Here is a 26,861-nt window from a genome sequence, read left to right as displayed (position 1 = left end):
GAAGAAGAAGAAGAAGAAGAAGAAGAAGAAGAAGAAGAAGAAGAAGAAGAAGAAGAAGAAGAAGAAGAAGTGGTGCTACCACCACCACTTATCACAATTTTTAAGAGGTCTCTTCCATGGCTTTCTGTCTAGGCTGTTACTTTTGTAGGAATAGAGATTGTCACAGAAGCCTTCTATGTCTCTCTTCCTCAACAGTGAGTCTGCAGTCATCAATAGCACTCCAGAAGTAGCTTCTTTGACCTTTGCAGTCAGTGGGAGCACTAATTGAATTACTGGGAATTTGGTAAGAAGGGCAAGAATCTCCTCCCACCTCTGTCTCAGCGCAGCAGAATGGAGACATCACTCAGACTGCTCAGCCCCAAAGGCAGAACTCACTGTGTGCAGTGACAGCTACAAGTCAAGGAAGGAACGGAGCCTGGACCCAGAACCTCTGAAACATAACATTGAGGATGTTCTGTCTCTACCAAGAGGGAAGACAGCCAATGCACTCAGAAGATGGAGAATCAGACTGAAAGAACGATCTAATGTTGGGTTTAATAGAAAAAGGTTTTTAGTCACCATAATTGCTTCCAGAACGAAACTAGAACGTGACCTAAAGAAGTAAAGGAGACTGTAGAGGCCGCCTGTCTTCACAGCACTGCAGAACTGAGGAGACTGAGGCAGGGGGATGCCTTGTGTTCGAGAGTTTCAGGTTAGCCTCAGCAAAACAATCAGACACTGTCTAAAGAATTAAAATTCTGTCTTGAAAATGACAGTAACCAAAAATAATGCATTCACTGAAAGGACTCAACAGTAGATCCAAGGCAATAGAACAAAGACAACAAATAAGAAAACTTGGAACAAACCAGATGGCAGGAGAGAAGTGTGAGATGAACAGCCAGAGAAACTGAGGCACTATTCTCAAGTGTAACAGTGGTGTTAGAGCTGGAGGAAAGACCAGGGGATATACTCAAAAAATGCATAAAACTTATGAAACTTATTTTTAAAAACTGATAATTTACACACCCAGAAACTCCAAATATGAGATTTATAAATAGACAAATACTGGCAAAAACAATGTTAAAAATCAAAGATATGGAACAAATAAAAACAGCAAGAAGACATCTGGGGACTCATAGGCGAGCAGGGTCCGTGTGACAGCAGCTGCTTCCGAGTGGAAACAGCAAAGATCAGAGATATGGTGCTCAAAGGAAAACCCAGCAACCAAGAGCCCTATTTTTGGCAAAGCTGTCAATAATGAAGACAAAGTAAAGACAAAACTTTTCAAGGTTAAAAAAATTACTGAATTTGTTGCTAGCTGGTCTAAAGTATAGACATTAATGAAATGATACTGCATGATTGTTTGAATATAGTTCCACAGTGTAGTGGTTATTACCTTTGTTTTACACGCAGAAGGCCCTGAGTTCAAGCCTCAGTAGAACCAGATGCTGGACTATTAATCTTAAATTCAGAGTATATCTCAGTGGTTGAGCATGTGTGTAGTATGTATGAACTCACACACACACACACACACACACACACACACACACACACACACACACCCTATAAACATCAATAAAAATAATTCTGGCCTGGCAGTGGTGGCGCACGCCTTTAATCCTAGCACTTGAGAGGCAGAGACAGACGGATTTCTGAGTTTGAGGCCAGCCTGGTCTACAGAGTGAGTTCCAGGACAACCAGGGCTATACAGAGAAACCCTGTCTTGAAAAACAAACAAACAAACAAACAAACAAAAAAAGAGATAATTCTGTAACTTTTGTATGGATGTATATTTCTCTAATCTTCACAGGTATAGAAAGCAATTGTATAAAACAAATTATATATGACACAATGTTGGGGCTATAACAGATGGAAATACTTCTGTCAATAAATAGCACAAAGGAATTGGATGGTTGCAAAGTCATGTAATGCCAGTTATGATTACAGCTGGTAAGTAACCACAGCAATATTGTGTTAGACTTGTGACTTAAACATATAGAGTACATATGCAAACAGCACACAAAATAGAGAGGGAGAGAAGCAGTAATCAAGCTGACTTAAATCTGAAACTAATTCTGATAAGCTAAGGTGTGTGTGTGTGTGTGTGTGTGTGTGTGTGTGTGTGTGTGTGTTTCTAACATGAGCCCTAGGGAGGAAAAACATTTTCTAGGAAGGATCTGGGGAGATGGCTCAGTGGGTAAAATACATGAGGACCTGAGTCTTAGCCCCCAGAACACAAGATAATAAATAAATAAACAAGGAAACAAAAGCTGGTAGTCATCTAAGAACCTATGGCTGGAGAGTTCATAGGTCCTAGAGGAGAACCTACTATTATTTGCTAACACACATACTATCAAACGGACTTCTAGACACTCAAATGTATACACCTAGATTAGCCCAGCCCTCAACCCTCATCAGAGAGAGCTTGGTTTCCTAATGATCATCCATTACCATAGTGACTCACAGCTGTCCAGAGAGCAGGAAATGAGTAATTGTGAAGCGGTCAGTCCTAAGTGGGATACCCAATAGCACACTTCCCCAATGTGGCTCAGGAGACATCACTGAAGAGGGGATGGAAAGATTGTAAGATCCAGGTTTGGGGAGGAATGTGGTGAAAAGGTGTCTTCTAGACACGACAGGGCTGTTGCACAGCCATGGTTACCCATAAAACAGTAGCACAAGATGGAGCCAGTCTTAATTCCAGAGCAGACAGATGGAGGGAGGGTTGTGAAGAGCTTTGGCAGTTGGAGTCTACTAGGATCAGGAGAGTTAGTTTCCTCAGGAGAGGAAGCAGCACTTGGTAGGTTGTGCATGCTGCCGTGGGTGGCCCCACACCCATTCACACAAAGATGGTGTGGATTCTATTCAGTAAGTTATGAAAAGAGGACATGAGGTGGGGGTGGATTTGGGGGAGGTCTGCAAGGAGATAGAGCGGGAGCAGAGGGTGGACAGCATCATTGTATACATATGTGAAACTCTACAAGAGTAACATTTTAAAAGAAAATTTAAAAGGTAGATATGGTGGTATGCACACTGGGCAGCAAAGACAAGAAGGGCCTGTGGGTTTGCTAGCCAATTAGGCTGTCCAATCAGTGATCTCCAGGTTCAGTGAGAGTGTCTCAGGAAAAGAGAGAGAGAGGGAGTGAGGGAAGAGGGAGGAGAGGGAGAGAGGAAGAAGTTCGTAAATCACCATTTCTAGATGGTCACAAGAAAACGAACAAATTCAGAGGGAGCAGTGGCTCTCAACCTTCCTAGCACTGCAACCTTTTTTAATCTGGTTCCTCATGCTATAGTGACACCCCCAACTATAAGGTTATTTTGTTGCTGCTTCATAACTGAAATTTTGCTACTCTTAAGGATCATAATGTAAATATCTGATATTCAAGACATCTGATATATGACCCCTGTGAAAGGACCATTCAATTCCCGAAGGGATTGTGTCACCCAGGTTGAGAACCGCTGATCTAGAGCAAGCAGAAAGGATGAAAACAATTGTTAGAGGAGAAGTTAATTAAATATGGAAACTAACGAGAAAATCGGTAAATCCAAAAGTCAGATCTTTGAAGTGATTAACACAATTGATAAACTTTAAACTTAATTAAGCACACACACACACACAGAGAGAGAGAGAGAGAGAGAGAGAGAGAGAGAGACAGAGAGAGAGAGAGAGAGAGAGAGAGAGAAACAGACTCAAATGACCAGGCTCATAAATGAAGAAAATGCCACTGGTTGCATAGAAAGGGATTCCATAGGAACTTCAGGAGCAACTGTCCCCCCATGGTGGATAGCGCAGATGGAATTATCAGACTACCTAAAATGGATAAAAAAGAAGCATGCTTTCCATTCTTGTGACCTTATGCTCTATGGTCCTATGGGGGAAGGGCATGCTTCTTTTTTACTTTCTCCCAACATAATATTTTTGTTAATTATTTGATCAGACCCATTCATTCCTTCTAGGTTCACCCTCTCACCCTTGCATTCCCCCACCTCTCCCCCCAAAAATACCAAGTCCAATATGCATAGGCCATAAACTCACTTGAGCATAGTCAAACTCTTAGTGGTCAACCCCTTAAAGAAAGCGGAGTCCTTCCCCATCCCTTTGCCAGAAGCCATCAGCTGTGAAGAGCCATGCTTCAGCATCTTTATCACAATTTTAAAGGACTCTCTTCAATAGCTTCCTGTCTGGACTATTTCTTTTGGGGTGAAGGTGAGGGTCACAGAAGCAGTCAATGTCTCTCATAATCTGTTATGAGTCTGCCATCATGGATACCCCTACAAAAGAAGTATCCCTGTGCATGGCAGCCAGCGGCAGCGTGGATCACAGACTTCAACCTGGTCTCTGCCAGCAGCACAGACCACGAACATCTAGACAGACTGCTGCTGCAGCATGGATCTCAGACGTCAGCATGACCCTGGGGACACAGTAAGGGACACAGATACCAACATGGCAGCATGGACCCCGGAAGTGCCTCAAGGAGACTCAATCCAGAAAACGAACCCAACTCTTCATCTCGGACATGGGACATCCTGCTGCTGCTTCTGCTCAGAGTCAAAGGTGATTGTGCGGCTGGGTACCATGATGTGGTTAGGACCCGTGCAAGCTCCAGGCACACCCCCCCCCAACCCTCAGCAGAGCTGCTCTGCAGATACCTGGGGCATGACCATCAGGCCTGCAGCTGGAGGGCAATGCCACAGCTATGTTTTCCTTCCCCAACTCCCAGCAGGACAAGCGGCAACAGCAGTGGAGGTTCCCAGTCACAAGCTGGGCCCATGGGCCAAGCAGTAGCATCGGTGGTGGCCCAAGCCCCTGGGCGGCCTAGGGATGCTCCCTCGACAAATACATGTTCCTTTGTTGACTTTGGCTGTACTCTGGCTATACTTCTGTACCTGTTGCAGCTGCAGTGTCTCCAGTTCCACTTCTCAGCCAGGTGGACTACTCCGTTCTGCCATCTTTCTCATCTCTCTATCACATGCTCATTTATTAAACTGGCATCCCATGTATCACAATCTCCCATGTATCACACAGTATATTATTTTGTCCAAACAGCTTTACATGCCAACGCTTATTGCAATGAGTCATTGATCTGGTTCAAGGTTTCTGGAGTACCACAAACACTGAAATATTGCCGAGACTCATCTTAGATATCCTGTTGCTGCCCAGAGTCAGAGTGATCGTGCAGCTGGGCAGCTCATCCAGGGCAGGAGCTCCAGGCTGCTGCACACCTCTCTGCCCTCAGCTCCAGCCACCCTACTGGCACCAGAGGTGTGATCATTGATCATCCTGCTTGCAGCCCATGGGCAGAGCTGAGACCCCACCTCTCCTCCCTCCTTCCCCTAACAGGGCAAACGGCACAAGTAGCATCCACAGTTGCGATTCCATGCTATGATCCAGGCCTGTGGGTCAAGCAATAGCACCGACCTAGAGGGTTTCAACAGGGTGAGATGGGCCTTGTGGTGGCCCGAGCCTTGCTGCTGCCCCAGGACCAGCCCCACACAGCAAGGAGATGGTCTTTTTTTCTGCCATGGCTATGCTCCCACACCTGCGGCTGCTGCCGCATTTCTCATCCCATTTCTCTCCACAACATCTTCACATGAGTCCTGCCCTTTTTACAGTGGTTCTGAAGATACAGTACACTCTGCAGGTCATCCTCCAAAGCTGAATCTCTCTGCAAAGCCTCCGTGGGTCCCTCAAGTTTCTCGGAGAGGTGCCAAAGCCCCATTTATGCTGTCACCATCTTAAATCCATTTCTCGAGGGAGGGCATGCTTTTTAACCAGAGGTACTAACCGTCCTGTCCATTCCATGGAACTGGAGGGTAATCAGCCCCACCCTTCAAGCTGCTTTAGGCTCTCTGGGCCTCTAACTCCACAGGTTGAGAAGGGAGTTACCATGATGGATGGAAGTTATGACTGACCCAGACCAGGGGCTGGAGATGGGAGTGGGCTATTACTCCATATCTGAAGTCCCGGGGATCCTTTAGGGCTTCTCTTAATATTACTACACCACTGTATAGTAAAGAAAATAAGAGACTATAGCAAACCAATTCAGGCAGGAAGTTAAATGGTGCAGGCTTGTTGAGTCTGAAGTGGACCCCAAAATAACAGTGCTTGTGACAATGGAAAAGCATGAAAAGCCTTGCAGGGACCCCAAACACATAGAAAGCAGGCTAGATGTGCAAGCCTACAGAGATCTTTACCACTGATGCCTAGATATCTGCCTTTGGTCACTAGTGCAAGAATGAGCTTGGGAAGAAATAGTCACCTCATTGATCATAACTTGTCATGACAGAGAACAAGGTTCTGTGTTGGGTCCCTTCCTCCCCAGCAAGGTCACTGTGGTGTCTAATGAGCAGGATGTGTGGTTCTCTTCCAAGCAACAGGAAGCATAGCATCAACCTTTGTGTTGATGATAGGCTTTCTGAGAGAGGAGGAGGGACCTGGGACTCTGTGAGTCTCCAGGGTTGGGGAGGTAACTCAGTCGGTAAAGTGCTTGCCTTGCAGGAGTGGGGATCTGAATTCGATCTCCAGAATCCAACTAAAAATGAGTCTGATGTGGTGACACACACTTAGAATTCCACAGCTGAGGAGAGGAGATAAGCAGACAGTATATCCTTGGGGATCAAATTCCTTAAGCCAGTCAGTCTATGCTGTCTGGTGAGTTCCAGGTCAGTGAGAAAACCTGTCTAAAAGACATAAAAAATATAAATAAAAATTAAAATTAAAATTAAAAAAAGGCAGACAGTACCTGAAGAACAACACCTAAGGTTATCCTTATGCCTCCATACAACAGGCATATACATGTATGAACATACACACACACACACAGAGAGAGAGAGAGATAGAGAGAGAGAGAGTCCTGTTGGCTGACTGCTAGAAATATAATTTCAACATGAATTCATTCCCTGCCACTCAGCCCTGAGTTTCCATGCAGCCTTGTGTATCGAGGACCCCACATCTGAGCCAACATTTTTCTGAAATCCAGATAAGTCAGAAGCAGATGTTCACATGTGCTCCAGAGTTCTCCAAGGGAGGCGTCTCCACAGCTGTCCAACCAGACATCTCTAAGAGAGGATCCAGGAATCTGTAGTTTGGGGCAAGCCCTCACCCACTGACTCGTCTGTGGCTAGAGTCATGTATCCTGTGGGCCTGAAGTCCACCAAGTCTTTCAGATGAGAGTTAATGTAGGGAATTCCCCAAAGAAAACAGCCCTGATTGTATCACTCTGGGGAGGAAGCAGGCAAGAGTCATTTTGAAGGTGCTTAAGTTTAGAGACAAAAAGGCTTAGGTTTGGGCTAGTATTGTTTTGAGTAAAAGGATTTAAGATAAATAAACATTTTGGATATTTTTTTTTTTTTGGTAGATGCTGTCCCAAGAATACTTGGCTTATGACGTCCTTGAGTGTGATAAAATCCACAAGACAACTCAAAGGGAAGATCCTTTCTAATAAGTGAGCTTCATGAGTAAGAGGCTGAGGGTCACTGTCAACCACTAATGTAATCAGAGACATAGCTGGAAGGTGGATGACACCAGAGCCAGAGAACTCCCAAAGGCTAAACTCGGGCCCCAGGCAGGGCTGCTAGCATTGAAATTCCAGGGCATTTGCATTATCTTGATTGTATTTAAGAGACCAAATCTTTTAAGTTCAGACTCCATTTTAGAGAACCTGACCTAAGTTTGAATTCAGGTAAACTAACAGGCTGGAACCTAGCATTAGTTTCCAAGCTACCCTTCAACAAATCCAGGGTTTCCAGGTTAATCCCCAACAAGCCCACCCCCTGACTAACACCTATCAAAGCAGAGGGAAACAAGTTAAATTTATGGTTTGACTCCCAGCACCAGCCAATTATGCTAAAGGCCACAGTAGCTCTCCAATTAGATGCTTGCCAGGCTAGAAACACCCACCTCTTCCTGCTTTCTATAAAACCTTACCCCGATAGATGTTCGGGGCTCCTCTCCACCAAAACAGTCCTGTGTGTCAGCAGTGGGCTGAGAGGCCCAAGCTAGCTCGAATAAAGGCCCTGGTGTGATTGCATCAGATCAGCTCCTGTCTTTTGGGGTTCACTAACACTTCTCTGGCACTACAGATTGAGAGGTGCCTAGGGGACCACTAAAGCCCACTTCTTTCTATAAGGGAATCCCTAGGGATGATTGGCATGTCAGAGAACAAATTAAGAGGGTAAAACCCACCTTGAATGTGGGTGGCACCATCACTTAGACTGTAATTTTCTACAACAGAAGTATATTAGGAGCTTTTCATAAATGACCAGTAGCCTTTGAACCTTCTTCCCCACCCCCAACCCCCTGAGAGAGCATTTCTCTGTGTAGCCTTGGCTATCCTGGAACTCACTCTGTAGACCAGGCTGGCCTTGAACTCAGAAATCCGCCTGTCTCTGCCTCCCAAGGGCTGGGATTAAAGGCGTGTGCTACCACCCGCCCCCCGGCTTGAACCCTTCTTGACAATATTAAAGACATTACTTGAAGAAAGGACCCAACACTATCTTGTTTTGTGTCACAGTGGAGAAGCAATGATTGGTCAAGTGACTATTTCTACCCCCTCCTGATTCTTGCACCAGGGTCAACTTTCACCCTTGTGTTGGCCCTATATAGTATTTGGTGGTGTCCCAGTAAGGCCAAGATGTCACCCAGGAGCAGATATGTGTCATATATCCACATGCCACTGGCTACTTGCTATCTCAGAAGACCCTAGATCTTAGACTGTCCTACCCAGAGTCCAAGGGTTGGGAAACCACAGAGATGGTGCTCGGTCTGCCTGTATGGTCTGACCTCCATAGGTAGGAGCAGCAAGTAAAATAGTTCAGGTGCCAAACAAAAATGAGAGGCCAGTTCCAGGCTGAGATACTAGCTCTCACCGAAGAGGTGTCATGACCAAAGTCCCCTTACATCAGCCCAAGCAAAGGACTTCTACACCCTGGAATCACGGTGACCCTCCACTTCTACCCAGGGCACCGGTTTGGTGCTGACTGTGAACTGAACATGGTCTGTGTGTCTTGGGAAGAACAGATGCTGAAAGCAGACTCAAGTAATTTAAGAGGTTGTTGAAAGAGATCTCTTTGGGCTCAGATGGTGCTTTGGCCAAGAAACCTCCCCATTCCTCTGTATTAGACTGTTCAGAGTGAAGGGCCATTTGCAGATAAGTAGAGAGGTCTCTTGTTTTTGTTTGACAATGTGTGCATTTGTTTTAATGAGATTACAGAGAAAATGCCATTAGCATAGCAAGTCTGAATTTTAGGGAGTTTAGCACTTAGGACAGTGGTTCTCAATCTGTGGGTCGTGACCCCTAGGGGGCTACATATCAGATATTTACATTATGATTCATAACAGTAGCAAATTACAGCTGTGAGGTAGCAACAAAATAATTTTGTGGTTAGGAGCCACCACAGCACAAGGGAACTGTATTAAAGGGTCACAGCGTTAGGAGGTGTTGCGAACCGCTGGCTTTGGGAAATGTTGAATGTTTTAAAGAGTCCTACTGAGGAGATCTGTCACCTAAATAGTGGTGGAGGTAATTTGGGGTGACAAGATGTCATAAAGTGACAGAAAGCCAGAGTTCTAGATTAGACACACGAGGAACACCCAACACCAAGCAACCTCAGGAAAGATGGAGAGCCTGTGGGAAAAACTGAGGAATAAAGCCCCATAGCTCCTGGTTAGGATGGGAGGGACCACGTTTAGTTATTCTCTTTCATCTACAACCTTGGCCTCAGGCTGAGAGCTGGGAGAACAGTTAAGGCTGATGAGATAGCTCATTTTTTGTTTGTTTGTTTGTTTGTTTTAAAAGATTTATTTATTTTATTTACATGAGTACACTTTAGCTGTCTTTAGACACACCAGAAGAGGGCGTCAGATCCCATTACAGATGGTTGTGAGCCACCATATGGTTACTGGGAATTGAATTCAGGACCTCTGGAAGAGCACAGCCAGTGCTCTTAACCGCTGAGTCATCTCTTCACCCCAATAGCTCAGTTTTTAAAGCTCTTGCTGCATGAGGACATGAATTCAGATCCCCAGCGCCCACATAAAAGCTGGAGCCACAGTATGTATCTGCAATCCCAGCTCAGGAGAAATGGAGACAAGAGATTCGTTGGCCAGTCAGTATACCCAAATTGGCAAGCTCCAAGTGTGGTGAGAGACCCTGTCTCAAAGAGTAAGGTGGGGAGTGATTGAGGAAGGCATTCAACCTTTGACTTCCAGACACATGTGTAAGCATAAGCATGCACACATGTGCACACATACATGGATACTTTTGCATGCACATACACAAAGGGAAAATGAAATAATTTTGTCCATAGTTACTAAACATTTTCTTAAGCTAAGCATGCTTACCCCATGTGGCTACAAGCACAAGATCTGGTAGCAACTGGAATTGCCAACAGTAGCCCTTAGACACCAGCTGCCCAGGGAGCAGGGAGAGGCTTAGCAGAGCAGTCAACACATTGAAGCAATATCACAGGAGCCCCGAGCCAAAGGTGACCCAATGCCAGTCTTAAGTGTGAGCCTGATGTACTGTCTGAAAGTAACTCAAAGGGAAGCTCTGATCTTTGCCATCTTAATTTACATTTTGCAGGTGTGCTTTATAATGATTGCCTCTATCAGTGTGTAAGTTCAAAAGTAACTTGTACATGAATAAATATTACAATACACACTCAGTGTCATTTACTGATGGGAGGGAGACGTAATCTAAAAGGCTTAGTCTTTGTTCCTTGTGCCTCCTTAGATGCCTGTCAGCACTTCTCTGTGTCTTCCATGCCTCTCACACTGAATGCTGAGAGAGGACATTGGGAGCCATGGGGATCTGGTAGCACTGCATCTAATCCACCCCATGCTGGGCTGGGGTCTCTGGGAATCCCAACCGTCCTGGAATGGATACAGAGATGCTCTGTAGGGAAGGTGTGGGAGGACCTTTCTCTCTGCCTCAGCTGCATCTTGCACCAGCTGCACGGGTTTGAGTAAGCCACTCTAAATTTCAACTTCATATCCCCGACATGAGTGAGATGTGCCACATGGCGTGCGGTGAAGATCACGTGAGGTAAAGGAAGACAGAGGTGTCGAGGGATTGTGAAGCCTCTCCCTTTGCGGGCAGGCATGGAGCTAAGGGAAGCCCCACAAGCATCAGCAGCATTTAGACCTAAGGGAGGCTTGACAGCCTGGGAAACCCATGCTGAGGGGCCTACTCCAGCCTGAGCCTGTATCTACATGGCTGGACCAAAAGTTACACACACGAACGTGGCCAAGGTATCTACTCTGCTCCCTGTCCCTGATGCTGGAGTAGGCAGATACATTTGAATTTCCCATACATTTCATCTTGGCTCCAGCCATAGGCAATGCTGAGCTTCACTCTATCTGCCTCATGCATTCCCATGCCGCGCTGGTACCCAGTCCCTCACATCAGCTATCAGCCATCCCTACCATCCTCAGATTCCTGCATCTGCTGGGGAACTTCGAAAGGCAAGGGCACCATCACCCTTAGATTCTTCTTGTGGGTCCCCACCAGACCTTAGGACATGCACATAGAGGTGGGCACCTATTCAGGGCACCCCAGGGCCCTCCCACCTCACAGGCAAATGCTGACCCCCACCCTTTGCATCCTTATCTTGGACCCAGGCTGCTTCATGTTTCCTTGTTGGAAATAGAACAAGCCAAAGCCGCCTTGCCTGGCCACAGAGTCAGGAGCCTTAGGATTTCTAGCCATGAAACATGTGGAAATTCTTGGCTCCTTAGAATTCACACACTTACACTTCCCATAACCCCAGTCACCTTGTTGCATACTCAGCCCTAGGCCAAGGCCCCGAGCTGGTCTCCATAGGCTATTTTCCTCTTAAGATCATCTAGAGAACATTGACTCGTTTGCTGGTTAATCTCAAAGGGGCCAAATGAGTTCCTGCCCCTGTGAAGCAGGAGGAAGAGGAGTTTGCTCCGGCGTTTGAGAGGCTGCATTAGGAAAGGTGAGGCAAGCTTGTCTTTGCCTTAATCCAGGCCCAAGAAGGATCCTTGTGGGTCTGAGGCATCTATCCCCTGTGGCTACTGCACACACTGCACATGCTGCAGAGCTGCACACACTGCACACACTGTATGCACTGCACACACTGCACAGCTGCACATGCTGCACACACTGACAAGCATCTATGGCTGCTTCTGTAGGGCTAGATTGTGCCTCTTACTGTTCCTCATGAATCCAAAGTGAACACTTCTTCCTGAGGGGAAGGCTTCTCATGCTTGGGCACATGGATGTGTGCACACAGACATGGGTAAATCCATCTCCAGAGAAGGCAGGTGGATCCCAAACCTGCAGTTCCAGGTACAACATTAGTGCAGTGACAGGGGTCTGCTGAATGGGACAGTGTTAACTCTGGAGCTTGAGTGATGGCTTCCTGCTAATGCAGGATGTGCTGGGGGACTCTAAAGGCCAGTGGGAAACTAGATGAGAGGTCACTAGAGAGCAGGCAGGACCACACCCTAAGCCACAGCCTTGAAGTAGGAGCCTAGTTGGCCCAACCTCTTGGGTATGACAGGACAGTGCCAGGCAGAATTTGTGGGAGAAGGCTGCAAGGTGAAGGGTGCTCCGTGTCTCCTCTAGCCCAGCTCTGAGCTTCTGTGCCCAGTTGAAATGCAGCTTTTACTAAGTGAGAGCTCACCATAGATCCCAAGAAGGACTGAATGAAATGAGAGACAGGCAACACTCCAGGAGCCAGGTCCACCGGATCTGTACACTTTCACTATCAGAATGCCAAAGCCAGCTCACCTGTGGTTTTACCCCCAGGGTGACACATTTCCCTACTCAGGCACCCAAGCCAGGCAAGCTGGGCCGTGAATAGGAAGTGCAGAGCATTTGGGGAGAAGGGATGGTGGGTAGAGCACCTACCTCTCATAAGTAAGGCCTGGATTCAATGCCCAGCCCATATGAGGAGTCTATGGTGTCATTTAATGGTAGAGCATATGCTTAGCCTGCACCAGCTAGGCATTTGTTTCAAAGCCAATCCTACACCTATGGGAAGAACATTATAGTCTAGCTGTTCACTTGGATGTAAGGCATGAAAATGGATTGGCAGACAGGGAAATTCTCATCAGCTGTATGCTACTGTAAATGTTAACAGGGAGTCTTGGTCAGATTCAAACTCCCTTAAACAACCGAAGGTTGCTCTTCACCCGAACTCCATGTGAAAAGTCATTGCCACCCGCCTCCCACCATCCCTCTGTCCTTCTTCATCTAGACAGCATCCCAGATACCAACTTCCGGAGTCCTGCCTTTGACAGCTGCTCCAGGTTTTAAGAAACTCAGGAAGGAAGACAAATGGGAGCCACAGAGGAATCAAACTGGCAAGCAAAGGGGGCTAAAAGCAGGCCTAAAAGGCAGCCAGGAAAGTGTGGAGGTTGTGTCTCCCATGATGAGCAGGGTTCAACACGGGCTAAGCTAGGCTGCAGGCCCTTCACTTGCATGGACATTTTAAGCTCCTCGACCTAATTATATTTTTATTCTTGTTCTAAGAGAAGCCTCTAATGACTGGGTAAACATGATGAACGTTTGTCATCTCAGCATTCCAGAGGCAGGAAACAGGAAGATCTTGAGTCTAAGGCCAGCCCAGGCTACATAGTGAGTTCCCAGGCCAGCCTGGACTATTAGACAAATTTCCAGCTCAAAAATGTAAAAGCTAGGACCGGAGAGACAATCTAGTAGTTCAGAGCACTTGTTGTTTTTGAGGGAAACCTAGGTTTGGCTTCCAGCACCCACATGGTGGATTTACCAACACCCAAGCTCTATAGTTACCGGGGATCTGATGCCCCCTTTGACCTCCTTGGGTACCATATACATGTAGTGCACATAGATGGAGCTAACATACACAACACACACACATACACACACAAGATAAGCACCAACATCCATCTCCCTCTGTTAATCTTGACTGCAGATGCAACATGACCAGCCCACTCACCCTCCTGGCTTCCACGACTCCTCCACCAACTATGGGTTCTCAAACCAGGAGCCAGAATAAAGGCTTCCTTCCTTACAGAGCTTCTATGTCAGCTGTCACAACTAGAAAGGTAATACACTCCCTCATCCCATAACCAGCACCCTCCACCCTGCAGTCTCCTCCCACAAACTCTGCCTGGCACTGTCCTGTCATACCCAAGAGATTGGGTCAACTAGACTCCTACTTCAAGGCCATGGCTTAGGGTGTGGTCCTGCCTGCTCTCTAGTAACCTCTCATCTAGTTTCCCTAGCACATCCTGCATTCAGCAGGAAGCCATCACTCAAGCTCCAGAGTTAACACTGTCCCATTCAGCAGACCCCTGTCACTGCACCAATGCTATACCTGGAACTGCAGGTTTGGAACCCACCTGCCTTCTCTGGAGATGGATTTACCCATGTCTGTGTGCCCAGAGCCGGTGTCCCCAGCTCAGGACAGAACCTTCTCTGGTTCAGGGTAAATCTTTCTTGAATGCAGTAAATCCACAAGCAGGGATAATTCTGAAGACAATGGCTGAAAAGGTCAGAGGGCAGTCCTGGGATCATAATACAGTGGCTTTCATACTGTAGCCAGGCTCCCTATAAGACCTTCTACCATGTCTAGTGGAATCCTAAGAAACCATCCCTATGGTCTGTGTGTCCCCTGGGGGGCTGATTTGACCTCTTCCCCAAGAACTGGAAACAACCAGGTTTTCTTCTAGTTAGCTCTAACTGTCAGTGTGACACAGTCATGCGAGAAGAGAGTCTCTATTGCATGATTGGTCAGATTAGGTTGGCTTTGAAGTATATCTGTAGGGCATTGTCATGATGGATGGTTGATGGTGGTTCAGGCTACTGTGGGCAGCACCATTCCCTGGGCCAGTGGTCCTGGGATATAAATAACAAACAAACAATAACAAAACAGAACTAAGTGTTGGTCAGAGAGTAGCCAGGAACCAACAATCTCCTGCGGTTTCTGTTCCAGGTTCTTGATACTAGAGCTCCTGCCCTGTCTTCTCTCCACGATGGGTTGTAACCTGTAAGATGAAATAAACCATTCCTTCTCCTAAGAGACTTCTGGCATTTTATTACAGCAACAGAGACCAGGGAGCTAGAACAGAGTCTAGTTCAGCATGTTCAGAAGCCTGAATTGTGTAGCTTCTCCTACCCCATGGTCTGAGTGGAACAATGAGACCCCTCTCCTGAGTCTTGCTTCCCAGACAGCGAGAGCCTACTGGCCCTCAGAGAAGAAAGGGGAACAACCACCCATGATTCCTGAGTTTGACATTTTTGCTTGTGGCTTCCAAGGCCAGTGTGGCAGCCTGGGTCCCACTGCTTGCAAAGCCCTAGACATGTTCTAGGCTAGGATGAGCTTAGGGACTCAGTTCTGCAGGGGGTCACCACAGCTGCCTCTCTGGGTGCCAGCTCCCTGCTACAGGGTTACCAAGGAGCCACCAGAGACTACACTAGTGGCTTTACCCTGTCATACACTTCAGTCACTGCTCCAGCCATACGGTCTCTGGTCAGAACAAAATACTGTGCTTGATCTGATCTGGGCAATTTACATTCCTGCTTGAAGGCAGTGTTTTCTATCTACCTTCTATGGGTTCCCCCCACCCCATAACATATATGCAGCTGTTTCCATCTGTCTCCCCTGGCTCTTGAAGGAACCTGAGTCAGGCCCCCACTGTAAATAAGCCATCTACCTACAGCTTTCATTCCATGGCACGAAAGAAAGCATTCCTGTGAGCCAGGCGCCCCCTAGTGGCAAGAATGGTTCCTTTCCCAAGTAGGGAAGGGCTCTCTTTCTTGGAAGGCTAAATGGTAGTACAGGTAGTACAATTACTTTATGTAATTGCCTCTTCAGGCCAGTCCTAGCTTGTTATGTGTTTATTCAATTGTCATATACTGTTGTTTTGCCAGACAGACCAGGAAAGTAGGCCCAAGAGTCACCACAGGTCTCTGGTAGAGGAGACAAACAAAGGGAGTGTCTCTTCCAGAGAAGTGTGACACACCACTTAAGTTAAAGGGAGTCTGAGGACACTACAAGAACCCAGATTTTGGCATTCCACTAAGAGGACTCCCTTGGATCAGAGGACACTATTGATATGTTCATATCTACATAACTGGGTGACAGTTCAGCATCCAGACGTGGGGCCATTGTGGTGGGAGGTAATTGCTCCAGTGTCAGAGTGTTGTTGTTCAGCTCTGATAAGATATTTTGCAAAGAGATGATGGGGTTTCTCCAGGGGCCTAGAAACAAAACCAGAAAGGGGCTGAAGTTAAGAGACCAGGGAAGTCAGGAGACTCCATTCCTTCAGAGGAGAAAATATAGTTGTAACAAATGGGGAGACCAAAGGAGAAGAACTGGACGAGAACTGGACGACAGACCACAAAGCATTGAGTTTTGTGAAGACATAAGGCCATTTTGTAAAATTAAATGCAAAATTTTAAAAAATCAATAATTATTCCCACCGTCAATTCAACCTACATTCATAATTTGATAACTGGCTCCAGATTCAGGCTAACCACAGGCAAGACAATAAACTCTGTTGGTGCCAAGTAAGTAGGGCAGCTAGCTGTTCTATATAAGTAGAATGTGTCTTACAGTCATTTAAAAGAATTTCCAGGCCCTTAATTCAAGTTGCTCGGGAAGCTGAGGCAGGAGAATTACAAGAGCAGGATCTGCCTTGGATATCTCAATAAGACCCTGTCTAGAAATAGAAAAAAAACAAAACAACAACAAACAAACAAAAACAAACAAAAAGTCTGAGGCTGTAGCTCAGAGGTAGGGAGATTATCTTGAGAGGCCTCTCAAGTATGTGGGCAGCTACTATCTTATGGAACCATTCTGTTGAAGCAAGAAGTTACTGTCCTTGGCACATTTTTGTTTCCTACTCAGCCCTGGGGACTTCCTGCATCCCCAAGGTGGTCCCATACCCCTTGTGCCAGGTCTGCCCCACCTTGTATTGAGGTTTCTCTTCTATAGCAGTATCAGCTCTGGTATTCACCCCAGGGCCAGGTGTATGGGAGAGTCCTGGGTTGGGATGGGCCCTGGGTGGAGTGGGAGTTGGCAGATCTGGAGAGTTAGGCAGCCATAGCATAGGTACACCAGAAGTTCTGGATAGGAGGGGCCCAGCTAGGATAAGAGGCCTGGGCCATGGGCTGGACTTGGACTATCTACTTAGTCAGAAACACACTTTATGAACATGTGTTAACTCAGAGTATGAGGAAACATGGGGTGAGTGCCTCTCTCCTGGAGTAAGGACAGAGCAGATGAAGGGTATGCATCCATGACAGAGTCCCTGGGCCCACCTGGAACTCCAAGTCTGGACCTCTAAATATGTCCTCCAGTCAGGTTAGCCTGTGGGGACCAGGAAGAAACTAGAGGAAGGTTCAGCAGGTAAGTGTGCTTGCGACCAAGCCCAAGGACCTGAGTTTGATCCCCAGAACCAACATGGTAGAAGGAGAGAACCAACTTCTTTAAGTTGTCTTCTGACCTCCACACACACACACACTACAACATGTGAACCACACACATACCTTACACACACACATAATATATTACACACACACACATCACACACACACACACACTCACACACACACACACACTTCTTCTTTCTTGGTCCTCAACTAGAGCCCATTGTTTAAGAAGGAAGAAAGAAGCCAGAGTGAGCCACAAGGGGGTGAGAAAGGCAGGTTACAGTCAGGCTGGGAAAGATGGACAGAGCAGAATGGGACTCTCCCCGGGAGAGTATTATCTGGGCTTGCCCCAGGCTGACATGTTTCTTGTACAGTCTCACTGAGTCAACTGGCGCTAGCAGACTCCTGGTTGGTCCAGTGTGAGGATCTATAGGAGCTAGGGTGGGTAACTGAAAAGACTTTCAGAATCCCACCATCCTACAAAGACTGCCTAGCCCAAGACAGATGTGGGACTTCTGATGCCCAATCAATACAATTCTCCTGCACCAGGCTGATGTGAAGTAAGGCAAGAGGATCACATATGGAAAGAATGTTATCCTGTGTGAGCTGATGCTTGTAAAATGGGTGTCACCTGGGGAGGGTATAATGATGTCTGACTGTGCTGACAGGAAGGGGAACAGCACACGATAGGTAGCTCCAGCCCTGCTGCTTACTGAGAGCTAACTTCTCTGTTCTGGGACTGTGACAGTCTTTCAAACCCATCTCAGAGTGCCTAAAGGGTTCAGTTAAAAATTGTCTCCATAGCAACATACTATATAGCTAAAGGGCCACCATCTTCTGTTAAAAAAACTACAGAATACAGGCACTGGGTGCAGTGGGCCTCTGGGATCCTTCTGTCTTAGTATGATTCCCAGGGTGCTTCCATCTCTACCCCTTTGCTACCTCACCTAGAAAACCAGACTAAATTCCCTGAGTCCTGCCTCACTCCAGGTATAGATGGGATGCTGCTGTGCTCGTAAGAACCCAGACAACTGCTGGGTACCAAGTTCTGTGATGAGCAGAAATGGGGAAGAAACCTGAGGCCTTTCTCCACAGTGAAATTCCCAGTCTTATTTCCATGCCAAGTGTGGATACCCTCTCTCACCTCCCCATCACTCCATCAACTCATTGATAAATACCAAATAGGATATATCAGCCTGGAGGCGTGCGAGTTGAGGTTTTGTTCCACTTCCTTCTGCTTCAGTCCATGTTGCAACTATTAGTTAAGAGGCCTGACTCTTGAAGACATTGGTTACCTTAAGCTGCCAGATCTCACGGCCGCTACCCAAACTTCTCAGAGTCCCCGAAATGACAACAGGCAACTTACTTGAGCTGTAGCTTCTTAGATTTGCAACTGGGAAACAGGCTAATGGACAAAGGAAAGACAGCGGCTTCATCCATGCAAGACATACACACACACACACACACACACACACACACACACACACACCATCATCATCATCATCATCATCATCATCATCATCATCATCCCTATCCCTTGGCTTTTCTCTGAATGGCCAAGTTTGTGCTTCCAAACTAATTGCATGTAGTTTTTGGTCTTTCATATTCTGTCTTCTGTATGCCTTCACTCCACTTTTATGTTTATTTTAGTTGGCTTCACCTGCCCTGTCCCCTCCTGTCTCACTATATAGCTTATCACTATATAAATCCAGACTGACTTGTCTGGATTTCTATGTAGATAAGACTGACCTCAGACTCCCAGAGAGTTAGGGCTGGGATTAAAGGTGTGAACCACTATGTTTGACCTCCTATGTGCCTATTTTTATTTCTAAAGCTTTACTCTCTTAATTTTTAATCTTTTTGTCTATCTATATTACTCTTCCATTTCCTTTCCAAATAAAAATTCTAAGTGAGAATTAAGATAACCACCAACTTTCATTGATTTCACATGCCTTTCACCCCACACACATCTGGACAGAGGTTTAAGTAGGTGACTATGGCTATCACCCTTGGAGTCATGACTAACATATTTTCAAAATTATTCTTATTGTATTTGCTTATTTTGCATGTGTATGGAGAGTGTGTACAGAGGTCAGAGAATTTCCCAGAGTTTTTCTTTCCTTGCACCATGAGTTCTAGAGATTGAACTCAAGTCAGCAGACTTGAAGGCATGTACCTTTTGCCACTGAGCACTGGTCCCTCTGGTCTGTGCTGATACTAGCTGCTGCTCTTCTGTAGGCCGAGCCCCAAGTAAACTCGGCAATCCCCAGAACCTCATTTAGGAAACTAAGGCACAATGCAGAGGGAGCGCTTCTCCCTGGTCAAAGCCTTCCCCTGCCCAGTCTTGGCAGCTGGACAGACCCGCCCCTTCTCCACCCATCTCATCCTCTGCCTTTCACTTTGCATATCTGAGTTTTAACAATGACAGCAAGGATATTCCCAGCCCAATTAGTATTTCCCAATGAATATTGGCTTAGAGCCCCAAAGATAAAGTAGCTTGAATCACCTCCACAATGGCTTGCTGAGTCGGAGGAGGAGAACGACATGGGGTACCCATACTTGGTGGAATATGGGACTGGTCCCAGTAGTCTGGCTGGGATCTGGAGATCTAGACAGACAGCACCACTACCTGCTAGCTCTGTCATTCCTTCAAGAGCTTCCATCACCAGGACCCTGCTCCAAGCCAGCTACAAAACACCCAGAAGCCTGTGGAGTGAAAGACTCCACCCAAGGTTCTCCTAGCCTGACTCAACCTGTTTACCTTCCTCCCCAGTCCCACTTTTCACCTCTATTCACCATCTCAGGAAAGAATGTGGCCCCAATTTCCCAGCAGCACAGAGAACAGAGCCCCCACCCCCAGCAGCCTAGAGCCCTACCATTCCACTTGTTTTCCAAATGTAGGCAAGTCAATTTTCTCTTTGTACCATGGGAGTTGCAGGGATTAAACTCTGCTCATCAGGCTTGAAGGTATATGTACCTGTGACCACTGAGCCATCTTTCTCTCCACTACCCTGGTTCTCCTAACCAGAGCTGGGGAGCTGCCAGCCCGGTTTAGGGAACCTCACTGGGGTTCCGTCCTCGTCCCTGCCACCCTCCACCTCAGTCACTCCACAGAGAGCCAGGTGCTCTTTCCAAACAAAACAAAAACAACCAAGTCAGCTTTGTGCTTACACAATTCCTGCCAGCTGCTCCTCGCCTACAGTTGTGGTCTCCAAACTTCTTTGATCTCTGCAACCACATACACACAAAGATACTAATGCATGCATGCACAACCTCACATGCACACACCCACACAATGTAGAATACATCATGAGTATATTTGTGTTTATTTTTGTCCAGGTTTTTTATATACCCACCATCATCATTAGCCAACATTCAAGAATGATAAATCTCTATATGAGTGCTCCAAGAATAATAAAACTCCATATGAGTGGTTTTTTTTTTTAAAAGAAGAGATATACATAAACATTTCAGTATTTTTTCTTCTGTTCCAATACATCATTTTGCACAATCTCAAGGTTCAATAGAAATCCTACTTTGGAGACTTCTCATAAAAAGTCTATATACATGTTCTATAGTTGTATACAAGCTTTCAAACAAAGCTGCCTTTTGTGAGTTCCCATCACAGGGCTATACATTTACTATTCATTGAGGTGTGTGTGTGTGTGTGTGTGTGTGTGTGTGTGTGTGTGTGTGTGCGTGTGTGTGTGTGTATTGCCTGTGTATATGTCTGTGCACCACTTGCTTTATGTGCCTGGTGCCCTCAGAGGCCAAAAGAGGATGTCAGATTCCCCTGGAGCTAGAGTTAGTTACAGATGGTTGTGAGCTACCCTGTGGATGCTGGGAACCTAGGACCTTGGAAAGAACAGCCAATACTTTTCACCGCAGAGCTGTCTACCAGGCTTATTTATATAATCTTAGTACAGGCTGCCCCAGAGAGGTTTCTCAATTGGTACTTTCAGAATTAATCACAAATTCTCTAAACACACACAGCCTCCTATCTGGGCTGAGGGAGTCTCTCACCACTGTGTCCAGCCTCCCACCTGACAAAGTCCAATTTATCCTCCTATGCTCAGTTCAAGTGTTCTGTCCCCGGGGCTAGCTCCCTGGGCTCCTGCCTATTCTCACCCTAGTATTTGCCAACAGACCACCCTGTGATGTCTGTGTTAAGTCCTTCTCCTCCCTCTTGAGGGGCTTCAGAGGTAGGGAAAGTTTGCCTTCCTCGCCTCAGCATTAGGTCTTCAGCAGCCAGCACATTCTGGGTGCTCAGCACACTTTTGCTCAATGAAAGACTCTCCCAGAGTCAGGGAGGAGAGCCAGAGACAGCTGGGCCCGAAAGTGTCAGGCTCAAGGTTTTTCATTCTGGCCCTATGCCCTACTGTTCTGTGCATGGCTACATGACCAAGTAAGATAGAAGGAAACATGGGGAGGAGAGGGACTGTAAAAGGCATCCAGGATGGCCCTGCCTATTGATCTCACAGAGTGGTATTCGCCGATGGCCTTTTGGACTGGAGATGAAGTCTACTCAGAGAGCCTAGGGGAGAGAAATGAGTCCCCTTTTGCCTGGCACCACTGTGTCTGTGTTTCTGGAAGCCCTATGGAGGCCAAGGGGTATCCAGAAGCCAGCAGTCATCACCCTTCCACCCGAAGCATCACTATATGTGGCCAAAAGCACTCAGTCAAGCCAGAGGCACCAACATTATCAATAAATGATCATCTTCAGAGCTTGCCAAGGCCTGGATGCAGACGATCTAAAAGCTTCTCCTCTCCAATGGGGTCAACCACTGAACTCATCTCTTAATGGTTCACCTCAGATCTCCATCACCCAGATGGAAGCCTGAGTCATCCCGTGGCTACCTCAGCCAAGTCCCCTCATCCTGTATCAGCAAAATCTCAATAGCCAGCAGTCCAGCATACTTCCCCAAGCCAGAAATTCAGGTTATCCTGCCAAGCACAGGCTGGTGGTGTTGGGACAGATCTTTCAGTCCCCACATCTATAAAATGGGAACATACAGACTTCATGTGCAAGGTCATTAAGACAACATTAGGCAGACAGAGCATGTGTGATAGTTTGTATATGCTGTAGTCCAGGGAGTGGCACTATTAGAAGGTGTGGCCTTGTTGGAGTAGGTGTGTCATTGTGGGTATGGGCTTTAAGACCCTTGTCCTAGCTGCCTGGAAGTCAGTATTCTGCAGCCTTCAGATAAAGATGTAGAGCTCTCAGCAACTCCTGCACCATGCCTGCCTGAATGCTGCCATGTTCCTGACTTGATGATAATGGACTGAACCTCTGAACCTGTAAGCCTGCCCCAATTAAATGTTGTCCTTATAAGACTTGTCTTGGTCATGGTGTCTGTTCACAGCAGTAAAACCCTAACTAAGACAGCATGCAAATCAGGACCAGGCTGCACAGTGAGGTGAGTGGTACAGCTCTGCCTTCAGCTCTCCATCTTCCACCTGGACTGTTGCAACTGCCTCATACCTGGTCTCACCATATCCCTCCTCTTACTGAATTGTGGTTCTCTATGATAGGAGCTGCACTTGATATTAAATTCATAATAGTCACTACTAGAGCACCATTTAGGGACCAGGTACTGGTTTCTCCTTGGAAGACTAGTAGACGGTCCTGGAAATACTTGACAGTTTTAGCCACATACTGCTGTGGTTCTCAGCATGTGCTGGGAATATAATCCTTATTCGGCACTAAGAGGCGAGGCCTAATGAGAAGTGACTGGGGTGGCAGAGAAAAAGGATTAATGCCATGATAATAGAAGGATTTATTGAAGAGGGAGTGGGCTCCCTAAACAAGACTCTTCCCATACAAAAAGTCTCCCCCTCCTTGTCCCTCCCCTACCCATCTCTTCCATCTTGCCATAGTCTGAGTAAGAAATATGCCCTTCATAAGCTCATTTGTTGAATGCCTGGCTCCCAGCTGGGGCTGCTCCTTAGGGAAGTAGTGGAACTTATAAGGAGGTGTACCCTAGCTGGGGACATTGTGTCACTGGGGGCATGCCTCTGAAGGTTATAAATGGCCCACAATCCTTCCTCACTCTCTGCTTCCTGTCTCTGTGAGAAGAACTACCTCATCCTCCATAGGCTCTGAACTCCATGATCCCAGAAACACAGAGCCAAGCCACCATGAACTGAACTCCCTAGAACAGTGACTCAACCTTCCTAATGCTGCAACCCTTTAATACACTTCCTCATGTGGCGGTGACCCCCAACCATAAAATTATTTTGCTATTGTTATGCATCATAGTGTAACATGACCCACAGGTTGAGAAGTGCTACTTTAGAATGGTGAGCAAGAATAAATCGTTCTTCCTTCCTTCAAATTGTTCTCTCAGGTATTGTGATCAGTGTTGAGAAATGTAGCTCGCGTACACACCCTTTCCACCATGGAATGACAGCAAAAGGCTTTCATCGAACACCAACCCTTAGAGAGTAGAATCCTCAGCTTCCAGATGGCAATCACCTTCTAGTCTTTATAAAATGAGCCAGTCTCGAGTGTTCTGTTGCAGCAGCACACAATAGACAATGATAAGCACTAGCAGTGTGTTTGAACTGAATACCTGTTCTTCCCACTTCACATTCTCTTCTCCACAAATCCTCTCCCTATCCTGCGCCCCATGCACACCTCCACCCACCTTCAGCACATGGACACGTAACAAAGAATCCTGGTACAGACTGTGTGAGACCAATGGCATAAACTGGGAACGATGTGCTGGCCAGTCTTGATTGCCAATGTGACTGGGCCAAGAGAAGCTTAGATTAGTAGTAAAGCCCATGTTGGGCAAGTCTGTGAGATATGTAGAAACAGTTGGCATGGCAACTGAGGGAGGGAAAAAAAACTCTCTCCGAATGCGGCTGACACACTCAGTAGGTTGGAACCCAGATAGAGAAAGTAGGGGAATGGAGAAGGGAGCCAGCCAGCATATGCAAGCCTCACTCTTCCTCAGCATGTATGTCTACAGAGACTGCCTGCATCCTTTGGACTAGCCTTCTGCAACCTTTTAATGTGTGCTTACCTTCAGAAGCTCTCAGGAGGGCTTCCACGGCTTCACTGTGGGTCCTTCATTATGGGTCCTCTAGTTCTGAGCAACTACTGGCTGCTGTGGCTTCTAGGCCTTCTGTGGCTCTCCAGCATGCACACAGCTGTTGCTAGACGGGCCAGCCCTTTTATAATACACTTGACATATAAAACTGTTGGCTCTACAACAATGATAGAGTCTGCACTTAGAAGGGTGGTAAGTTGCTTATTTCCTCTTTCCTTCCCTATGTGTGGCAGGCTAGGCAAGATGAGCTCCTCACCAAGAGGGTGTCTTCACACAAAGCAAAAATCAACACCTTTACCTCATGAAATCTCTGTGACTTCAGGACTCCAAGTTCTAATCTGCCTTTGAAGGACAAGAGAAAGAGCCAGAACAACCGCCTGTCCCCAGCCTGAGACCACCAAGCCCTAGCAGATGGACTCAAGAGATTCTCTAAGGAGTCTAAAAGCCAAAAACTGCACACACTCCTGCACACACACATACACACAGACAAGGCACTCCCTTGGTGCATTTGAGGTAGAAATTACACTGGATAAATTAAACAGGATTCGACAGGCAAGTTTGCTATGATAAATATAACCAGGGCAAAGATGGGAACCCTGGTCTGCACAGAGCATAGGCTGCCCGGGATTCAGATGGTTTGTGTCTACAGTCATGGTGGAAGGAGAAGAATACAGTGACCCTAAAGGAAACAAAGAAACATTGGTTCTGACTTTTACTTCCCAGAACTACAGGCTCAGATTGTCACAGCTGGGTGACTTAAGCCAACAAGAAAATGCTGTCTCACAATTCTGGAGGCCAGATGTGCGGCATTCAGTGTCCGGGGCTGCACTTTCCATGCTGTCTAGTAAAGGATCTGCCTTCATCCATTCTGTGCTGCTGAAACCAGGCATACCAGTCCACTTCCCATCGCTGTAACCAAATACCCGCCCTGCCCAAACTACAGAAGAGAAAGGTTTGTTCCAATTCACCATCTCAGGAATGTCCATGAGTGCTTGCTGGGCCCTGCTGCTCTGAGGCCTGTAGTGAAGCATCGTGATGATGTGAGTGTGCCACACCATGCTGGCTGCATGGTGACCAGGAAGTAATGAAGGAGAAAAGAGGACGGACTAGGGACCTAATAGCCCCTTCAAAGATATGCTCCATTGGATAGGGAGACTTTCAACTGAGCCACACCTCTTACCAGCTCTTCTCCTGACAGTGCCACCCAGCTGGTGCCACCCAGCTGGATAGCACAGGGAAGTCCTTAAAAAGACATAAGTGGAGTTTACCATTCTGGATGTCAGGTAGTCCTCAAGTATGTTGATAGCATCAGGTAAGGGCCTCCAGAACAACACCAGAATACAGAAGAGCAAGTAAGCATGCGGGAGAGACACAGAGGTTGGAGGCAAACCGTCAGCTCACTCCCACATTACCAGTGGTAATTCATTCATAAGTGCTCATGGGCTGATCATCTCTTCAAAGCCCTGCCTCCACCTCTGTTCTAACCTCTGAACTCTGCAGGGTGCCTTGAAACATAGGAGAATCTTTCCTTGACTCTCCCAGCTGCTGGAAGCCACAGATGCTCCCAGGCTTGGGGCAGTATCATTTCTAAATCTGCCTCTCTTCACATGATCATCTTCCCTGCATGTCTTCATATACTGCCCACCATGTCTGTCTGCGTCCCCTGTTCTCTGCTGGGAAGCCAGTCCTGCTAGACAGCAGCTCCATCCTACTTCAGCCTGACATCATCTCAACTCATCATCTCTGCCTGACTATTCTGAGGGCCTACATACACATGAGTTTTTAGTGGACACTACTGAGCTGACTGCAGGCACCTACCACCTCAGAGAAGGATGCCCCAAGCTGCCAATAAAAGATAGAGTGTGTGCCATGTGAAAGGAGCCATTTCCGGCTCTGGAGCCCTGGACAAGTGACTTGATCTCTCTGGGCCTTTATTATCTCACTGACTATTTGGGGTTGCTTAGAAAGTCAAAGTTGAGACAGTGTTTGTGGCTGTAAAGCAATAAGGTGTTTCTTCATCCATAGGTAACCTCTTCCCTCCGTAACATCCAGTAGAACACCAATACCTTTACCACCTTTTCCCCAACCCCGTGGCTTTCTGCAGGACCGTGTCCCACAGCCACGTGTTGGCTTTCTAGATGATTTAGGGAGCTGATGTATGTACTCAGAAGACATTTTCAAAGTCCCTCAGCAGAAGATCAGAGATTGATCATCTTACAACTGGAGATTTGTTGAAGTCCTAAGGGGCTGGGCCAGAAAGAGCCCAGTGTGTTTTCCTGTTAGCTCTTCCTCACCTGGACCACCCACTGCCTTTGCTCAGGGTCCTGCATGCATCCCACTTTCTCTCAGGCAGTTGGAACAGCATCGGGCAAGGGCCTCCAGAACTACAGTGAAATACACACCCTGCCGAAGCAAAGTGCCTGGAGGGAGCTCCAGCAGA

The sequence above is a fragment of the Mastomys coucha genome, unplaced genomic scaffold, assembly GCF_008632895.1.
Source record: "Mastomys coucha isolate ucsf_1 unplaced genomic scaffold, UCSF_Mcou_1 pScaffold23, whole genome shotgun sequence".
Classification (NCBI taxonomy): domain Eukaryota; kingdom Metazoa; phylum Chordata; class Mammalia; order Rodentia; family Muridae; genus Mastomys; species Mastomys coucha.
This window is presented reverse-complemented; position numbering follows the sequence as displayed.